Raw genomic sequence first — 22,908 nt, 5'->3', positions numbered from 1 at the left:
TGTATATTTATATTTTTCTTCTATGGCCAAACTCTCGGCAAGTTGTGCTAGATTGTCCTTGGATAAGAAACATTATTGAGGTTATTGCTGCAAGAATGGATCTGCGATAATTTGTGGTTTGAAATGTGGGTCAAGGTAATTTGTAAGTAGATTCGCATACATATCATAACGAGCCGTCATGCGAAATGCCCACTTATCGTTTACTTGTCTGCAAAGGTTGAGATCCATGTCTGCAACAATCAAGCCATCTTGATAGCGAGAAAGACTAGGAGTACAAGAAGCATCTGGAGCTGAAAAGTAACTCGAACCATAGAAGTGACCAAAATCTGCATGCTGAGGTTTTCCATCACCTGATGTAAATGGATTAGGAAACACTTCAGTTCCCACGCGATTTATAGACCCAACGAAAAAGGTATTTGCAATGGCTGCATTTGCAGCCAATTGAGTAGTAGCTGAGCCTCCATCTGAGAGTTTTAGGTGTGCAACATGATCAACAGAAATCCGCTCTGCCTCCACAATCTCTATAGTGTAGTCTCAAATACTTTAAATTGAACGTCTGACAATTTGCTCCTCATGCATGAACCCAAACATAAATCATGACTGTGAATACTCGGCTCCTTATGAAACTTGCAACCCCAGCGTAGCAAGACACCTAACGACTCTAATGACGAGGATAAGCGGTTGGATATGATAGGAGAAATGTATAAGCTGACAACTGTTGATGTAAACATAACGAATTTTGATAGATATGAAAGCTGGGTGAGATTTGCTACGTATCCAAACGAATCCTCGATTTCGTAGTGCAGCTCATGCAAAATGTGGGTTTTGCACTACGAAAACACCTAAACAGAGTTTATGCGCTACGAAAACTCCTAAACAGTTTTGTAACACATAAGAACCTTCGAAAAAAGCTGATACATGGAAACTATGTGAGCTATGAGACCAGTGATGAATGAGAATGGATACTTGACCTTTATTTAACCATACCATCAAGACTCCTAGGACTTAGACACTAAAGCAAACAAAAAATTAAACCTAGACTAGCACCTAACCTTTACAATCAAACTGATGAGAACAATTTAGAAATTGTTTCTTAAGTGATAACAAGGGGAATGGATCAACTATGATTGACATGTTGGTTTTGTGAGAGGAAAACACTTGAAGCTTGAGTAGTTGATAAATTAAGGCAAGCTACTGTGAAGGTTGGAAGGGAGGCTCCAAAATGAGGATAAGGAAAATTTTTGGAGGGTGGTTGTAGCTGCTACAACACAACGACGAACATTGCAAAAGCAATGGAAGATTTATCAATTAAGGGGCAGGAAATTGAGAACTTAAAAACTCAGCTTAATAATTTACAAGAGAAAAAACTAAAGATTGACAATGTATATTTAGCTGAGTTATAGAAGACACACAAGCTTACACAGAGAATTGAATTCCTAGAAAATCAATCTATCATAGTTGACACCATCTCACAGGCTAAAGAGAGCATCTGGATAAAGATACATGAAGTCATCATTGAGATATGGCCTTCAATTGAGATCATCTTTGAACAAGATGAATTAGTGTAGAGAGCGAAAGGAGTAATAGTAGATGTAAAGAAGAAATTGGGTTTAAAACCAAGAAAAGAAAATACATTGATAACGGTTTTGAATTCAAAAACCATAAATGAGCTAGAAGAAATTAACATAGAGGACAAGACAAAGACTCTATTGAAAGTGAGAAATATTCTCACTAAGAAAAAATAGATGCTGCAATTGGAAAACAAGTTCCATAACCTCGAATCCAGTATCTAGAGGTTTCACAAAAAAATCTTTGTACTACATTGGAAAGGACTGCCTGGATTACATGGAGTGGGAGACATATTGATTGACCTAGAACATATCAAAGAAAATTATATTCAATTACCAAAGATAAATCCAGATTTTCTAAGATTAAAGGTACAATCACTAGCAAGGATTTTATGGAAGGCCTAAGTTATGATTTACTCATCAAACATGAGATAAATCATTTATTTTTGGTTAAACCAACTTTCCAAAAATATATTGATGTAGATGAAACATTTATAAAATTGGTTAAATGCACAATTCTAAATGAATAAAGGTGGGAAAAGTTGTGTAAGTTATTGGAGTAAATGAGTCATGGGTCATCAACATATATCAATAGCAAAGTAGCAAGTTAATTAGTTCACATTAGCACTAGAATCCTCGAAAATAGTGACAACAACAAGCAACAATTTTATTTCTCTATCTTTTTGCACTATTATTGTAAAAGAATATTTTAAATATTTTGGATTTTTTGGATTTTTTTTATATATATTTTGGAACGAATTTGTATAAATACTTCCAAAATCGAATTATGAAGGGTTGAACCCTTGGGATAAGTTTTTCTTTATCAGAATTCCAAGTATATGAAGTTTTTTTATATCAATAAAAGGATTTTGGATTTTCTTCAAACAACTTGTCATCTTTGTGAGTTCTTCTTAAGTTATTCATTACATCTTGTTGTTTCTGCATGTATTTATTTTCACTGAAGAAATTTGGGTAAGATAGGACTGAGTTTCAACCCATCTTAAATCCCCGTGAAGTTATAATATATTATAGAGATTAGTTTATTTGACTGTTTGTCCAAATTAAACTCCTCTACATTAATTAATTGTCACTTCTTCATAAACTTAAATATATTTTGTTGGGTAGTGAACATGGTTTACTAGCATCTTTCTTTATGACAACTTTGAAATATTCTGTTTGAATGATTCAAGTTCATAACTTCTTAGAATTTTTCCTTCCAAATCTCTTGAAATCTAAATTATTGTTTAGAGGTAAAGAATCAACCCTTTTATTGTATTTAGATAATTTAGGATGCAATACCTGTTTACATAAGCTTAAAACATTGGTAATCCATATATTCAAAACAACAAAATGTTTTAGATGCTCTAGCATAATTACCTCACATAGAATTATCTTAGAGGACAACACTTCTCTTAGGTGGAAGCTCGCTTGGAAAATAATCTACTATGATATCATTAAACTCATGTAACATCTCTTGAACTTCAACAAGTAAATTTGCAATTTCGGTGTGCAAAAATATTACCTTTGGTTTGCAAACCACGCATAGTTGACCTCTTCTTCCTCCATTTGTTGCAAAAATTATTTTCCTCCTAACAACATTGCTTTTGAGTTACTTGTCCTAGTTATACTCTCCTCTTTTAATGGTAGAAGAGTATGTTTGGTACAATCCTTTTCAAACTTGTAAGTGTTGTTCTCTCCATCATGCACCACTTTCCTATCAAATTGCCAAGGTTGACCCAAAAGGAGGTGGAAAACATCCATTAGCATGAAGTCGCAATCTATCTTTATCCTTATATTTGGCTATCTAGAACTCCACTTTTCTCTGCTCACTCACCAACAATTGGTGACCTTTTAGCATCCATGACACTTTCTATGGTGTTGGTTGCTCTAGAATTTTGAATCTAAGTTTTTCCACCATTTCTGCGGAAACTATATTGTGAGTTCTTCCACTGTCAATCACCACTTTGTAGCACTTCCCTTTGGCCTTGAAAATAATCCTAAAAAAGGATATTCTTTGCATTGGTTCAACAATTTCTATAGCCAGTTTTAGTAAGACTTTGTTCATCATTTAATCTTCTCTTGTCTCCAGTACATTTTCTTCCATAGGTGCATGTGCTTTTGCTTCTTTTGGATGAGCTACATATGCATCTCTCTACTCTACTTTCTCATTATCAGGACACTCAAAATATCCATCAACCAACTGACCACATTTGTATCACTGATAGAGAGTCTCTCTACATATTCCTCTACCTCACCTCTCTGGTAAAATCTTCCTCCTCTGTAGTCACCTTCCTTCTCTTACTGCCTTAGGTTACTTGCGTCATTATTTTGAGCTAGAGTCCCCCCCCCACCTTCCATCTAACTATCCTTTTCCTCTAGAAAAACCACGATATCTACTTGAATTTCACTTTCTTGTTATCTTCTCTTCTACCTTCAAGGAAAACTAATATGCTTCTTCCATCATCTTGGGAGAAATCATGTTGATTTCATCTTGAATCTCCAGCTTCAACAACCTTTTCTTGAGGTTGTTCACTTGCATGTAGAGTGATAGTTGGTAGTATTTTGGCAAAAAAATTCCCTTCATCTTCTCTACCATCCTGTCCCAACTCTTTATCAATGGTTTCCCCTGTTTTCTCCTTTCAGCTTGCACATTGTCCCACCACAATGCAGCATGACCTTTCAACCTAGTTACAACAAATTTTACCCTCTTGTCTTCTTCAATCTCCTCATACTCAAAATACTTGTCTAATTCATTGATCCAATCCATCAAATTCTCGGCTACCAGGCTGCCATCATAGGTAGACAATTTAGGTTTTGGTCTTGAACTTGAGCTTAACACTGACCTCAATAATTTAACTTCCGAAGCTTCATCCACAGGCACTGCTCTTTTTGTTCTAGCTTCCTCATCCGATCCGATGTCATTTCCAACCTTAGGATCAGACTTGCTGCATACTTGCTTCCATGGCCTTTAAATGAGCTTTTAGCCTCTGCATCTCTTCTTAGAGTTCTACATTAGCTACGGATCTCCCTCCTTGACTTCTTTCTCTCCTTGCTCACATAGTTATCTCCCTATGTTGTAGACAACAAAACAAATGTCAAACCCACTATGATAGCACAAATTGATAGTGAAACCTCACAAGTTGGTACTTTTCGCTCGCACTAGAAAATTATTTCATAGCACTCTATTTTTCTAGTTGGATGTAGGCGTTGTAAATTTTTTTCGTAGCGCCTTCATTGTAGAATGATTTCAAAATGCCTCTATTTTTTCCTTCTACATTGTAGATGTTGTGCATGTGATCACTTCAACTCCTCCACGAATGAATTGGTAAACCACTAACCACCTTTTCTCCCTATGTCATGATTCCAAAGGGGATACATGTGCGTGGCTCAACACAGGGTCTCACTCTAGTTTCGTCTAGAAAAATAAAAGGGTATTAGACAAAGTGCTATGTTTCATGTCTCTTTGACTTCCAAATCACTATAACCTAGACCACTGTTCGTTCTAATAGCCCAAAGTGTTGGCACAATTTTTGTTTCCAGTCTTAAATCATTAAAGATTCAAAAAATAGAAACGTTAAATAAAATCAAAATACACATAAACAACTACAGATCCATCAAATTTTGATAGACATATAACATGTTCATAAATTGTTACAAAAAAGACTAAATATTAAATAAATGTACACAGTCCAATTGGAAACAAAAGAAAGGAAAATATGCAGATTTGTGAATACTATACAGGTGCGAAATCGTTCTTTCATTCACTTCAAAAACACATACACGAAAGTAGGAAAATAACACTCCTCCCATTTGAAGTCCCTTTTATTTACAAACTTAAAAAAGTGGTTCGAGTCTCCTCTCCTAAATGAGGGAAGTCAAAAAGGAAACTACGTGAGCTAATCATTAGAATGAAAAAATTCTCATAAATTCACAAACTTAAAAAAGTGGTTCGAGTCTCCTCTCCTAAATGAGGGAAGTCAAAAAGGAAACTACGTGAGCTAATCATTAGAATGAAAAAATTCTCATAAATTCTAAACTCTTCAACTTATTTTAGGAATACTCCAGTCCTACACTTAAATTAAATATTAAAAAATTCAAACAAAACAACAAAATCATTTGCTAGCATTAACATGTGGCCAGTCCACCACATTGTTAAGCTCTACCCAAATTCCTCATCTCTCGAGCTCGGTCTAATACGCCTGCATCAAATTGGTTCTTGATGATTTTTTCGTATCTTAATTTGTCTACTACTTAATTTCTACTTTAAGAATATCTAATAAAACACCTCAAATGATATGTTTTAAGGAGAAAAGAGAGTCATGTTTTTTAGGAATTCATTTGTTCATTTATAATTTAAATTTATAAATAGTACAAGAACCTTTGAAAATATTGAGTGTGCAAGATTCATATTGTTTTATTATAGGTGTTGCAAGTAAGAATGGTCATTGTAATAGTTGAATATGTTGATAATATTGAAATGAAGTATTATATTTGAATTAACATTTGAATTAATCAATGTTTCTTAGGAATGAGAATTTTGCTCCACATTAATATGGCTACTTGTATATTGCTATTAGTTAATATTATACATTTAATGGAACATATTAAATTAAATTAAAGTCTTTTCTTATTATTTAAAGATAAACCATATAGAAACAAATGATCTAACTTTTATTGTAATAAATAAACGAATAAAGTTCATACTTATGCAATAATATTCAAAACACTTGGAACATGAAGACATTCATTGAGGATAAGAAACATATACATTGAATAATGTATAAAATAATTGATATGAGGTGTTTGTTACAAATGAGGGTCCTGCTTATATACAAGGTAAGGTGCCCCTTCATGAATAAACATGTCTCAACCAACAGATGTGTCCTTTCATAAGTTATTAATTTATATTTATTAATTAGTTTTTTTTTATATATTTATATTATTTTGATATAAATCATATTCATAACATTGCCTTCCTCTTCAAAAAAACTTTGTCCTCAAAGCTTATGATTGACAAGGCATGTCATCTATTATTTGTCTTGTAATCTATTCACATCTTTCAAAATTATTCGAGTTGGTGTATTCAATTATATGAGATGATATGATCCTTTGAGTGATAAACAAATCACTGAACTGAGAAGAGATTTGACCATCCTAAATCAATCTTTTGTAAAATCTTGCAACTACTAGAAACTTGTGATGAATTGTTTTCACAAGACTGGATTTTGCAGACTTTAATATTCTTTGGAACATAAGTATGTTGTTTATGTTTTGACTGATACAGATACGAAGAGTTATTGAGATGTTTTCTATTGTGACTTAGGTGTCTTCTCTAATACGAATGTTACAAACAAAGTTTGTTTACGCTTTGATACCAATGTAATGAACAACATTCGTACTTATGCAATAATATTACTTGGAACATGAAGACTTCCATTGAGGATAAGAAACATATGTATTGAATATTGTATAGAAAAATTGATATGGAGTGTTTGTTACAAATGAGGACCCTGCTTATATATAGGGCAAGGTGCCCTTAATGAATATACATGTCTCAACCAACAAACTTGTCCTTTCATAACATATTAGTTTATATTTATTAATTGTTTATTTTTATATATTATTATTATTTTGTTATAAATTATATTCATAACATAATGATAATAAGAGCATATGGATGAAAATGTATACTCTTCATAGAGATACTCCTTATAGTATATTTATATTGGGAGCTATCCTCATTTTAATTATATTATCACTCTTTTATTTATTTAATATATTATTATATTTTGGACATTTGTCTCCATGGTGTACTAAGTACTTTGATGCTCATTACATTCGTAATGGAGTTTTCTTGGGCTAATTTGTGGAAATTTATGATTCCACAAAGTTAACTTTTATGGAATTCCATAATAAACATGGTAAAATATCAATATAACCTTCTAGATTGTGTTTTTTGTATAACCAAGTACGAGTACATGATTACTTCCAAAATTACATATATTCTATATCATTACCACTAGAGGCCATTTATTACATAGGAAAATATTATGGATATACCAAGGCTAACTTGAGAGAATCTACTCAAGTGTATAGACAAAAACAACATTTATCATCATGTACATAACAAAGAAAATTTTGATAGAAATCCTAAAATTACTTGGTAATATTGTTGATGGAAAGAAAAAGGTTATCCCTTAAGAAAAAAAAAACAATTTAGTTGATGCTCATGTACACGAACACAACTTCTAAGCCATGAATAGGTAGAAGGAGATGACTTGTGCGAATGAAGCTCATAATACCACTAAATGGTGAAGCCAATAATAATACAAAGAAGTAAAGCGAGGAGGGCCTGCGGAAGAAGAGTGGGACATAAAAATGGAGTTTCAAATCCCTCTATTCATGGATAGGTGAAACCCTCCATAGAGAGCTAAAATAACAACTACTCTTTTAACTCAATTTACTAAAAATTCAAAGTTCAAATTTCAAATTTCTTTCCACCAACATAAGATCCTTCCAAAAATTCATAACATATACCAAATCAATTTGGAGACCCCTCAAATCACCTAAAGAAAACATTAGAAAACATGTTTGTCCACATTGGCTCAATGAAATTTTTTTAAAGCAATTGAATCACATGGACCTTGGTGAAGAACAAGTTTTAAGGAAGATAGAAAAAGAATGAGCATAATTAGTGACGTGTTATTGCTCAAACTGTTACTTAAAAGGAATAATTCGAATGCTAATGAAAGATTCTAAAAATAGTTCAAGCAAACCACCCACTATAACCTAAATGGCCTTACTCCACTCTTTAGGCTATAGAAAATATTGTCTCAGGGAGGTTTCCTATACTCAATACAAGTGAAAGTGTTATGAAAGGAGTGGGAGTTCAAATTAGCTGAAATCAATTAATACCACTACAAAATATGTCAATCTCTTACTTTAAAGATACTACAAAAGTGTGATATGACGAGTTTTAAGAAAGATTATTTGATCAATTTAGAGTGTGGATGTCAAACTATACCACAAAGAATCTTGTTATCAATGATTATCCATGTGAGTAAAAAAAAAACCACAAGGAACAAATTATTCAAGGCTAATGCTAGAGGATCTCAATATAATAGCTCTAGCCAAGATGTAATCCAAGCTATATAAATGTAAAGTGTGCTTTCTATGCACATTCAAATATTTTAGATGACTTTGTGCCACTTGTATACAACTTTAACAATTAGGATTTTGTTGAGTATATGTCATAATGGTTAAATCAATTGTGGTTTAACCACAATAACTTTTAGAGAATAATTTCAGTATTTAAAGTGAAATCTAACTGATTCCAATCATGTTATTTGGGGTATTTATTAGTGAATTGAACCTTAGATTAGTGAAAACCCTCAAAAATATTTTAGTCCCTCAACATTATCAAGACGTTTGAATTCCTTTTTCTTAAGTTGATTTTATTCCTAGTTTCTGTATTATCATATTTTAAATTTATGATTTGTTTAAGTAACCTTTGATTAAGGTTTTTTAAGCACAAATTTTCTTCTTCTTTCTTTAATACTCTTCTTGAAAAATTTCTCGAAATATTTCTTTCTTGTTCTAATTTTTTGTTATATTATTTCATATCCTTTGCTTTCTTGACTTGTGCAAGTAATTTTTGGTTGTGGTCCCTTAGGTGAAAAAAATCCCCATCCATTTATGTTTTCTTTGTAGAACATGTCTTCAAGATGCTTATATTCTTTTTCAATACTTTTTTTGTTTAAGTTATATGAGTTCATTCTCCAATCTTGTTTATTTACATCTATGTATTACCTTGATATTCTTTTATAATAAACAATTCCCCACATATTGGGCAACAATGTTTGTAGTTTTCAAGAAGTAAAGGAGACTTAAAGTTTGTTTCATAGAAAGGATATTTAATCCAAATGTTGGGTTATAACTGGAATTTATAATTCACAATTTCACTTATTCTCAAACTCACTTCACTTAAGCATACAGAACAAAAGAGTATCAATATAATATAATTATATCCATTTTTTGCTTCTAAATTGAGATTAAGTATTTTTTTTAACCTTAAATTAATCCTTTTTATACTTTATATAATTATCTTTATATAATAATACTTTATCAGACAACAATGTTTGTAATTTTCAAGAAGTGAAGGACACTTAAATTTTGTTTCATAGAAAGGATATTTAATTCAAATCTTGACTTATAACTGGAATTTATAATTCACAATTTCACTTATTCTCAAACTCACTTCACTTAAGCATACATAACACAATAGCATCACTATAATATAATTATATCCATTTTCACTTTCACTTATGAGTTGAGATTAAGTTTTTTTTTAACCTTAAATTAATCCATTTAATACTTTATATAATTATCTTTATAAAATAATACTTTATTTTCCATAAATATCTATATAATCTGTTTTACATATAATTTTATAATTTTTTTCCTACTTTCGTATACTTGACCCAAAAGTGATTGATGTAGTTGTGATTGTATAGATGGATCTGATCCAATTGAATGAAAACAAAATTCATTGTTCTATGGACTAAAATATTGATTACTATACGCATCAAATTTATTTATTTATGGTATATAAAAAAGTATGTGTGCAACAACATGCCGATAATCATATTGAATTGTATTGATTGAAAAAATAGAAAATCAATACACCAACAGGTATATATGGTATGGTATGTTCTAGCAAAAATAATTGTACAAGTTGTAATAGTGAAGGGTGGTGGAGGGTGAATATTTTGTTATGAATTCCATATGATGTGTGCATATGGTTGTGAGAAGGTGGTTGTAGAGAAAATTGACAATTTTATGGTGGTTGAAGCAAACCATATGGTGGCTAATAATTTATCTTAAACTAGTGATTTCATACTCTAAATTGATTAAGGTGTAGGGTGGGTGTATAGTGTTTATGTTGTCATACAATCTTTATATGGTGCGTGCATCTACACATAAGATCAAAATTTTGACAAATAAGTAGCAAAGGATTGTGGGGTAGAAGGGTAGTGGTGGTAGTAGATGTCATACAATTTAGCATTCGTGGTCAGATGGACATGATAATTGGACAAGTGTGGAATTTAATTAATCGTATTGAAATTAATGAGTTGTATGGATAAGATTTCGTTGACTGTTGACATGATTTTGAAATTACTGGAAGCATTAGTGGTAGTAATTAACAATGATATGATGACCCTTAACAAATTTTGTTGTCTTTTATGTGTGCTCATAACAATAATAGTGATAACACTATGGTTTATTTGTTGATGTTTGGTGATTTAAAATTGTAATATTTCTGCTCTTCAATATTTGTAATGGAATGCTCTTTTCTTCACATAATTTTATGTGTTGTACATGGCCTATGGCTTGTTGTGGTCAATGATCCAAAATGGAGAAACTCTAATTTTTTTTTTGAATACTTTCCTAAGAGCCCTTAAAAAGGCATGGCCAATGATTAGATTAGAAAACTAGTGTTAATAATTGGCATGAGTGAGATAAGACAAGAAAAGTGGAGGAAAAAAATTCAACCCTTGTATTTCTTTGTATTGATCCGAGAATATGAATCTATAATACATCATTTGACCTTCTAAATCTTCTAAATCTCACTGAAAATTCATTAGTGGATCATGATAACACCTCATAATTATAAGGATTAGAATTCTCAGTCTTGGAATTTGTGATTGTATAGGGATTGACAATCTAACACCCCCCCCCCCTCCCCCCTCAATCACAAGTTTGAATATTTATTTACACCTATACCAATAAATTTTGTCATCTTCAATATGAAATCACTGAACTGAGATTTGATGAAGATTTTCTAGAAAAAACAGTGAATATCTGAATATATGGATGTGAACAACTTTTATGTCTAAAATTTTCCATTGAATCATCCCCCCTATCATGTGAAAGGTGAGGATATTTTCAATAGTTCATTATGAAAAAGATCCAAGATATGGCTTTGGATTCTTTTTAGGTTGGCCACTATCCATATTCCATGAAAAATGGTGGTTTATGGTTTACCACTAACCTGCCTGTTTAGAATAATGTGGTGGTTTTTGGATGATCACTAAACATCTTCAATTCATTAATTTACTCTCCCCATGTTAGATGAATGGAAGTTTCTTTTATCATGTTCCCAAACTTCTAGGTGTGGAGAGTATCGTCTTTGACTCTTGTGTCTTTACCTTTCTTTTGATTAGGCGGTATGACTGATGTAGTTTCTTCACTTCTTCATTCCATTTCTAGGAATTTATTGTTGGAAATACTGAGAGGGGGGTGAATCAATATTTCACTTCAATTAGATAATTTTAATCTTCAGAGCATTAAATTACATTAGGATCAGATCAAAACATAAATTATCATCACATCACATGAACAATTAATAACACCATTCAATAATTCACAACATCAAAGACAATGCAGAAGATATTTTTAGGTGGAAACCCTTCCAGGAGAAAAACCATAGAATGAATTCTAATATAAGTCTTTAAATATTACATCAACGGGAACCTCAAACTTCCAAGGTTCTCCAGTAACACTATTGGAAGAAGGATCCAACCCATTGATTTATCAACTCCAACTAAAAGGATGATCCAACGCTCTAATTTACCAACTTTAACTGGAAGGATGCTCCAACACCTTGATTTACCAGATGCATCTGGAACGTTCCAACACCTTGATTTACCAACTCCAACTAGAAGGATGCTCCAATGCCCCAATTTACTAGCTCCAGCTGGAAGGATGCTCCAATGCCATGGTTTTATCAACTTTGACTGAAAGGATGCTCCAACCTTCCTTAGCACTGACCTGCCATCTTGAAGATAGAATATGAAATAAATAACGTAGATCACATTGGTTTCTATGCTCAACATGCACCTCAAGTTGTTAAACCCTAGTGTCATTGTTGTCACTACCACGTACTACCACTGTACTATCTTCGCTTATGTTCAAATGTCATAATAGTCTCACAATACTATTGTCACTGCCACTACTGCCTCAACACATGTTGCAACATACCAATCAATTTATACCTTTGTGGAGTCTTTCCTCATAAGAGCTCAATTATTTATACCCTAGGAGAAACATACATGCTTATTCAAAAATTACCTACTACTCTAATGTAGTAGCAACATATCAATCTAAACCCTAATCGTAGGACACTCAACAATTCAACAAACCTTAGGAAAAATATCCTCATTGTATTATGCTCAACAATGATATGGCCAACTGTAGCAAAACATTTATCAATATCTTCAACAATGTTCTGTTCCTCATAACCTCTGTAATATAATTAATGACACCTAGTATGTCCCTTGCTCCAATAACACAATATCTTAGATCAACATATTTATGATATATGTTACATACTCTTACAATCTTACAATGTTTTTTGTTACATAGCCTGAAGTAAAATTGAGGTATGCGTTACCTATCAGTATACTGTGGACTTGCGATAGATTACAGACCTATGATATATGATTACATAGTTAGCCAAGTCACTTGTGGTATTTGTTACATATCTTGACCTATGGTATGTGTGACCTGTGGTATGAATTACATGGATACCATAATATTTACAAAATTATAATAGCCACAACGATGTATGTGAATGCCATAACAGAGAATCTTGGACCTGAGAGAAATAATGCTAGACCTACGGATGCTAGATCTGAGAGAATTCACATAGTCTAAGAATATCCAAATCACATACATAAATGTATAACAGTGGCCTTGAATGTGTAACAAACTATTTCAATAGAAATCGACCCCTTCCCGTTGATGTCAAAGGGGGGAGGTAATAAACAAACATTGTTGATAGTTGCCATCAACGTTGAAGGGGGAGATTGTTGGTGATTTTAGAATTGATGTCAAAGGTGTATGTAAGAAGTAAGCTTGGAATTTGACAATGGGTCCTGAACTGGAACTTAATTTTGTATAGTGGAACTCCTCTTGAAGAAGGCTATATAGTTTCATTGAATTTCTTGGTTGAGACAATGCTCCATCTGATAGGGATCAAGAAATCAAGGCACTTTAGCGACAATCAAATGGAGGAAAACATTTATTTATGAGATAGTCAAGTTTGATGGTAGTGTTTTTGGTAGTAGATACAAATCTCATATAAACCAATTCCATGGGTTTTAAAACAACATATTAATGAAAAATTTCTGACCTGAATATCAATCCCTTAATGGCTCTCATGATTACAACATGTTTATCATTTCTTGTAGTTGTTACTAAGTTACATAAACAAGGAAATGAGTATCAAACATCCTCAAGGAATTCCCCATACCTTCAACACCATAGTTATGGAGTGTGAAAGAGTTGTATTCTTTTTTTAACTGATCATTTTTGCAAACACTATCACTGGTACCCCTTGTTTGCAAAATCCTAACTAGAATCATTATTTTTTATTTACTAGGATAGCCCTCCTATGTACCCCAATTTTTCTGAAGGCACAATTGTGGGTAACAATTCCTTTTTATTGCTATCATGCTCTGCTTTGAGCACTAGCACATGGGGGACCACACTTGTTGTAAAATCTATGGCTCAATTGATTTTTCCTTCTATGTACCAAGTGTAACAACTCTATAAACACCTTTACAAAAAACCTTATTGTCTTCAATAAATTTGAAATATTTGGGTTGAATATTTCATTTATCAACTTTTATTTCCAATTACAATTCTTTAGAAATAGACAATTCAAAGCTATGTGGAATCTTCATTATTACACTCAAGCACTTTGGTGGCATGAGACCATTCATCACATGTAGGAGACAAATCATTAATGTATCTTCAGAAGCAGATCTTAAAGAAGAAGGAGAGAAAGCATAAAGCTTTTTGATATGGTCCATATTCCATAGAGAATAATCCAACAGATTTGAGGAAAGGCATTCAAGTCAGATTTGCAATCATGCATTAGAATTCATCTATAGACCCCTCGAAAAGATCAATAGTGCTATCCCCACATTTCTCAAGAAAGTGTTTTGGAAGCTGGTGAATGTTGTATGAAGCCTGTATATGCCTGTTTGCGATGAAAATTATAGTATTCATTCCTATGGGAGCGGAAATTAAATACGAGAAGTCATTTTCCTGGAAATATGGACGAATGGAAATATATTTCAAATTGAATCAATCCATTCTCTCGACAAAAACATTGAAATAATAATGGAATCTACCAATTGAAATTTCAAGGTCAATTTCCATGATATATTATCATATATTTTATGCAATTAAAGGGGGTTCGTATATATATTGGTTGTGTTCAAAGGTTTATTAATCAATTGGCAAGTCCAACTCCAATATCTTGATTGCACATGGCAATGCATCTCTTATTTATATATACATCATCTGCTAGCACACGACCTAAATCAGGGACAAATTTTCATCCATCATCCTTTCAACAAAAAAAATGAAAGCTCTAATCCATGGATCTCTCGGTGAAAATGTTATAGAAAGGAGAGTAAAATTATCCAATTCTAATGGGGGTTATTTTACTGAAATGTATGATCCATTCCTTAATGGGTCATTCGGTGGAAAAATAAACCAATTTGAGTTCCCGCAAATGCTGAATGATTCAATTATTTTGAATCTTTCATATTTTATATTTCAAAACAGTCTATACCTTTTCTTGAATATCTATAATCCATCCATGCTTGATGAATATGAAGAGGATTCCATCACATCATTTTATGTAGAATTTTTCTTCATTATGGCACAACAGTGGAAGAAGGCATAGTTATGTAGTGAAAATAATAGGTAACCAAATAGGGGATTGTGCAATTTTATAAGAATGATCTCATAAGACAATTTCCCTTGGTTGGAAAGTGTTACAACTTTTATCAAATCAATTCAAGAAGAAGCTTCCTCAACTACAAGGCAATTGATGAGCACTGAGAACATCAAACTGGGGATATTTGATTTTAACTAAGCTCAGAGGTTGACAAATTCTATAATAATGTAAGTTTTTGCTGAGGAGCAATTCAACAAAATATTTGCTATAGTATGACCATATTTTTAGAATTGAGTTGTGTAGATGATATGCATAAGTCACATATCATAGTTAACATTCCTCATACCATTTCAGAGTGATGGAAACCACTATGTAAGAGGATGTGCTAAAAGGTTGGTCAAGTACTCATGTAGTGTTTTGATTGTGCTAGAAATATTGCAACAAATAAGGATAACCTAAATGTACAAGGTTGTTAATAAGTGGGCCTCATTTTCCACCTCCTGCTACACTTTTTTTTTTGAAGCTAATTTCTCTAAGATAATTAAGAATTATTGTTTCCAAGGCGATACCACCCCATGTGGATTGGCTAGTGAAGCTAAAGAGAATTTATATAAGAGGCATTATATGAAAATTATAAGAACATATGACATTGCCTCAATGAGAGTTGTTTCTGGAGCTGTACTTTCAAATGGTAGTGGGCAAGGCATTGATGTGTTAGTTCCCATTGCTGCACAGATTAAACATCTTGTATGTTTGTTGTAAAAATGGAATGATCGTAGGAACCTGATGTTTTTCAAATGGAGTTATTGTATGGGAAAAGGAAAGGAAGAACTTTGAATTCAAATACCAAGCAAATCAAAAAGTTAATTTTGTATTTTATCAGGGAATTGGCACCTCCTTTCAGGTAGTAGCCTAGAAAATAACAAGTTGGAGCCTGTAAAAAGAGGGAGTCAGTGCTTAAAACAAATTGTAGCTTGTAGAATAAAGGTGAGGTTGAACCCTCTTATAGGTAGAATCCTAAAAAATTTAATGTAAAATTCATGGCTTTCCCCCTTTATGGGTTTCCACTTACATCTAGTGTATACATGTGTTACATATGTTGCTTGTGTGTTTTCTTTTGAATTCACAATTAATTGTTGAACACCTCTATAACTCTTCTAATTATCAAATAAAAGGTTGGAAGGTTGTTAAAATAATTTGAAATTGGTCACTACTAAAATGCATAGTTATTGATTCACCCCCTTAGTAATTTCATAGTTTCCAATAGTTTTCTAGATGAATTTATTTGTATGACAAGTGTTAGCACTCAGAAAGTTTATTGGTTGTAACATAAAGTTTCCTAATGTAACCTTTTCAAACCAATCTTGTAGATTGAAGGCTAGCCCCTTCAATCTAGAGAGGGATCTCTTTGATAATCTAATCACTAAGCTTAGCAACTTGCTATGTCTTCAAACAATGGCCATATCTTCAGTAGGGTTGTGCTGAAATAGGGTTTGGTTGGGATGAAGCAATTAATCCATTGGGAAATGGAGTCAAAAAATAGAGTTTTTAGATGTAGATACCAATATCATGACTGTATGAATCAAGAGGGATAGAGGTGGGATAGATGGAAAACTGTAGGCATATCAAACATCGTATGAATGGTAGTAGAAGGAGAAAACAACCCACTATAGCAGGGCTTGAAACATGAGTCCTGCAAGTTTTAGGAGAAAGAGTGAATATGTCTAAACCATATGAAATGGAGAATTAATTGATGAATTTTGTCACATAATCCCATTTAAACATCAAAATATAACAGATAAATGATGTCACATAGAAAATAAACTATCACAGAAGAAAAAATGACTAAGCATACCATTACAGGAATCTTTGTATCATGAACATAATATCCTAGTCCTCTTGGCACTTGAAAATATAAATAATTTGATCACACATAATAAAAGGAGACTACTTTGTTTTATAGTCCAACATTTTTTCCTTATTCCTCATGTATTATATAGGAAAAATACATAAAATTTAAGATCCACAAAGTATGGTAACATCATTGTAAAATATTTACAATATTAAATAGTTTGCTTTGCAAAATGTAATTAAAATTCTATCCTTCAGATATTCGGATCTCTTTTTGACACATAACATTGGTCAAAATCTCTTGTGACCCTGTTATACACATTCTTTTCTATTCTTCTAGCAAAAGGACAAGTCATAACTGTAACGTAGGATCTAGAATTGATCACACCTTTGTAGGCTTCATATCTGGAACTATAAATCACACTCCTCTCTTGTAGAAAAAATGATACATTAACCTATGAAATTTTCTAAAGCTATGTAACTTTCAAGTGTAACTGATTACACCTTTTAAGGCCATTTTCTCATGTGTTGACTCATATTCTCTGCTCCTCTTCATTCAAAAAAATTTATGACATGTTTCCATGATAAACTAAATATAAATTGACTATTGAAAAGATAAAATGAAGCATACCAAATGTTGATGTAAAACTAGTGTTTTTTCAACAAAATTAGGGTTCTAGATATTTCTCTGCCAACGAGGTAAGATTATCATTCTTTCATAGATTCCACATCCTGAGCAAGGATGTTTAACTTTTCCTGGATTCTTTTTACCCTTATGTTACCTTTCTGTATGGTTTTGCTATCTTTTAGATTTCCTTTCCCTTTTCTGTCTACATACTCTGCTTTCCTCTATTTGATAGCATTCTTTCTTATTTTTGAAACCTTGACAATTTTGTCTTCTTCATCAACAATCACCACCTCCTTCAGCTTAGGGTTGAGCTTTTCCTTTAATATTAGTCTTAATTTATTTGTAGGAGGAGTGTGAGGTTTCCTACAGTAAACCTAGGCTCAATTTTTGTGTCTTCATCCCCTACTTCCATACTATATTTTCCTTTTTCACTTTTTTGCTACTTTATGCTTTGGCTCCTCTCATAAACCCTCACCTCTAATTCCTTTACAATGTTTTTTGTATTTTCTTCAATAGGGATATGACTAGGTTTTCCCTCTGTTTCCTGAGCTAGGGTTTTGACAGAAATTTTAGTTTGACCTCTTTTTTTCCTCTTAGGTGTAGGATTTCTCACATTTCTTTGTCTCAGTTGTTCCACCTTCTTGTTCAACTCATGACTGTATAGTCTATTCATCAATCCATTATGACATATTTCATGAGGTAACAAATTAGTTCTATTTCTAGCTTTGGTAGACATTTTCAACAGAATTTGATGAGGGAAATAAGGAAAATTCATTTTATTGAAACCTACTAAATGACACAAAGACCTCATATGATACAAATAAGATTTAGAGTACCTGCCTTCACAGGTAAAGAGGTGTTGCAAAGTCCTTAAAGTACTAGACCATTTAGGCTTCAACATGTTTTGGGGACTCCTACATTCGAGTCTTGGTGTTGAAAGTCCTCCTTCAAGAAGATGTTTAGGTCCACGTTTTGTAGATTTTTCTTTCTAAACCATGTTTCTCCCTTAGTAGGAAAACCTGTGGCCTATGCAATGGATTCTTCGGTGGCTGGAAATTGAAAGGTTCTTATTGGTGTTGTGTTTCCATCAAAAGAATGCATAAAATCATGACACCAACTCAGGTTATATCTATTGAAATGATGAAATATTGATTCCTAGCTTGCATTTTGGAACATTTATGGATAAACCTCAAGCCACAATCTGTCCGACTCAAATTGTTTTACATGGCTTGATTTTTTGATATTGCAAATGCTTTGAACTGCTAATACCTTCAATCTTGCTAGTCAGATGTTGTAAACCGTTCTACAACCTTCTTGCGCACTGCAAATGATATTCTAGAAATGCTGGAAATTATCATTTAGGGTAAACTATGCATTTTAGGGTTTAATTTTAAACTTCTTTCTTGGGCCTCCAAATGCTGCAAAATATCATATAAAAGATAAAAAGGGATAAAAATTCATGAAAACCCACTTAGGGATTTGAAATGATATGGATAAAAACTTAAAAACATATGTTTAATTTTTTCTGTGAGCGATACGAAATATTTTTGTAGTGCCAGCTGTAGGATTGCAATAGGATGCTTTCATTGAAATAACTTAGGGAATGATTAAGATTAGGTGGAATAAGTTGTTTAGAAATGTTCCTAATCTTATATTAAAATTTCCACTAATTTGTTTTGATAGGCCCTTACACCCCTTGCACAATTAACTGAACATCATAACCTGTGAACCTTTAGGAAAGATACAAAATTTGGTGCTAACAACAAGATGCATAAACCTTTTATATTAGATCCTCTATATAAAAAATTACATTGACCTTCACTGTATATGTTACATCAATAATATCATCAATATGACCCTCCTAGTCTCTTAGTTTAAACTGAAGTGCATCAAGTAATTAGTCATTCATATTTATTTCTTTTTTAATATCTTTTGTAGATGCTAGGGTGTATTCCATTTGATCAATTATGGTTTGATTTTGTTGTAATTTACGCTCAAGTACTTTATTTTTACTATGCAATTCATAGTTTCCCTCTTGCAAATATTTTTTTCTTGAGATACAATTAGTAGATGTTTTCCTCCTTTTGCTATTTTTCATTTGACAAGCCTGCTTATACTCTCTCACTTTGATTTTATGTCACTTTAGGGTGCTGGGTACAACTAATCATGCTCCCAATTTTTTTTTTACAATGACTTGAATTTTTATGACAATGAATGACTCACTTGACTTGATGACCTTCAATAAAATATGTGGTAGTGTACACAAGAGCACACAATTGGTCCTTATACTCCGTTCTTCATATTCCAGGGCAGGTTTATGAGAAGAGCCACCAAAAAAAAAAAAAAAAACTATTTTTATACAATGTTTTTTTTAATAAAATATTTTGTCCTCCCCTACAATACATCAATTTGAAATCCAAATGAGTTTTACTAATGCTCCATCATAGGATCTTATTTCTAATTGTTCCATAAATGACAATGAAGAAGAGAATTTCCTGTGGAATCTCCACAATGTTGTTCCATTTATTAACTCAAATTGATAAAAAATACTATTCAACTGAGCATTTCATGGAAAAATAAGACCATTTATTGTACTAAATATTGTAGCACACACCCATCTATTGGAAATAAAACTTCATTCCTCTTTGACATGACAGTTATGACATTGGAAATGGCACATGGATATTTAAATTGAAGGTCAAATAACTCGCTTTGGTACTAGTGGTGTTATTGGTGTAATTCGTCACAGGTAATTCCAAAACTTTAAGATCAGTGAATGTTGTAGAGATTCTAGTTATGCCTAACTAGTTGACTTGCAATTATATGTAAAAAAATTAATACTTAAATAGATCAAAATTCCTTGATGAGGTAGCTTAGTTTCCAGTGGAATCTATTTTGTTGTAGTGAATGTCATCTGTAAGTGAACATTTTATGGAAGATTTGACACATAAACGAAAAGAAACCCTGATGTCCAAACATTTATGCAAATAAATGTTGAAATCCTATGTTTTCCCACACTTCTGGAATGGGTATTAGAAATTAATGATAAAAGGGAGCCTTGCTCGTTAAAGCATATAGTGACACCTCATGTTTTTGTTAGATTATCAAGCCAAACTCGCTAGTGATTTTTTTTATCACAATAATGTCACAACCATCCAAAAATGTAGCACAACTTAATAGATTATTAAACCCATCCTTATTATAGGTTGTTGCGTTAGCATATCTCCACCTAAAACACATATCCCACCAATTCAATCTACTAATTTATGATGTGGGAATTGCTTATATGTGTTGTTGGGTATGAGATGTCATAAAAATATTGTAGGTTTTAACCCTGTACCAAAATTATTTGCAAATGAATTCTTAAAAATAAATATACAGTGACGAGAAAATAAAAAATATACACTCTTATTTTCTCCAAGAACCCAAAACTGGGAAAACTAGATTGAATTTTCATTATATTCCTTTCAATTTTACTATACATTATATACATGGCAAATCATTCATAAACCCCAATCCATTAACCGTAGATTAGAGCATAACCGTAATTCCTTTGATCATATCTACAAAATTTCCTGGGAAAAACCATCATGCCCAAAACCATGCAAAAAATCATGGGTAGATCTTCACACCATCCTTGGGTTTGCCTAAATGATTTATTCAATTGTTAGTGTTATTTGTGCAAAATCTTTGGTGACAAAGTAGTGAACTATAGAGCATATATCAAAAGGAATGAAATAAAAAATTATAAAGGAAATTATGTCAACAACATATTTGTGAATGCAAGAACAACAATCCATTTTCCTCACTTTTAGCTGTCACTGAATGCTACTATTGCCACAATTTTGGACATAAGTCTTATGAACATTAATTTAGAAAGTTCATACCACAATCTCAGGGTAAGCATAGGACAGAGAAATCCATGTAATGGAAAAGAAAAAAGGAAGAGAAGAAAATCAGTAATGTGGCCTTGTTCTATATGATCAAAAGTAAAATAGCCATTGTTATGTTGAGAGTGGTTTCTCTAGGCATATGACCGGAGATAAGAACAAGATCTCATCTCTAAATGAAAAAAAATATATTGAAATTTCACCTTTGGTAGTGATGCACTAAGGAGAATAATGGGAAAAGGTACGAAGGAACACAACATTACAAAAGAAGATGAAATATCAATATCACATTGAAGACTCCTTATCTCCAAGTCATGAGGAGGAGGAAGAAGAAGAGAATGCACCATATTTCAAGAAGACAAAAACTAGCAACAACAGGTGACTGGACATTGCCATGTCATCATACAGTCCATGTCATCAGTGTCATGTCATTCCATGTCATGAGTCATCATGTGCCACATCATTTTGTGGATTATGTAAGTTCAATATTAGAGAAATGCAATGTACAGTGGAAGTCCAAGAGTCATCCATGTAATGTGAAAAGTCATGTGGGAAGTCAAAAGGTCTTAAAGAAGTCAAATAATTATGAGGGTAGTCCAAGAGTCATAAGGGAGGTGAATGATCACCCCGTTTTTTTATATACACCCTCAATGTACATGCAAGAGGACTTTTTCACCTTGTCTCCTCCTACGAGGCATCAGAGAGGAAGATAATTGTTTTGGAGGAGTGAGTACCTACTCTAATGCACCACTATTGGAGCTAGTGGTGTTCACTATCTTGATGTATCTTGGAACTTTTACTTAATTCAGAAGCTCATTGAGCCAACACGCTTTCCTGCATATGTTGTGAATATTGTAAAACTATTCTTTGAATGTTTGTGATGTATGTTTTTTTCATTTGCACTAAGGAAATTGGACTATTTCAGTAGCTTTGGTACTTACCTTTTTGAAGGCGTGTTGTATTTTCTTTGATAATCGTTGCTTCCATGTGAACTATTTTTCTTGTTGATCAATGGTTTCATTCATATGTATATGCTCATCTTCCTTTTCTAGATTAGTATTATTACTTTTCTTTAAAGGGGCCAATTTTCACTTCCCTTTTGGTAGAAGGACCTTGATACTTTCTGCAGCTAAACATTTCACAAGGCATACTCACTTGTTGATCTGAGAATACCTGTGTATTACTCTCTTGTGTTGAACTTTGTAGCCAAGGAAAATC

General features: G+C 32.6%; 1 pseudogene; it reads right to left on the bottom strand.

Annotated features, from left to right (window-relative positions):
* Positions 1–81: 81 nt before the first annotated feature.
* LOC149213036 (beta-ureidopropionase pseudogene) lies at positions 82–22,677 on the bottom strand (annotated as a pseudogene).
* Positions 22,678–22,908: the final 231 nt, after the last annotated feature.

This window comes from Pinus tabuliformis, chromosome 1_1 (assembly GCF_031772625.1).
Source record: "Pinus tabuliformis cultivar Carrire ecotype Pingquan chromosome 1_1, CPIR1, whole genome shotgun sequence".
Classification (NCBI taxonomy): domain Eukaryota; kingdom Viridiplantae; phylum Streptophyta; class Pinopsida; order Pinales; family Pinaceae; genus Pinus; species Pinus tabuliformis.
This window is presented reverse-complemented; position numbering and strand designations above follow the sequence as displayed.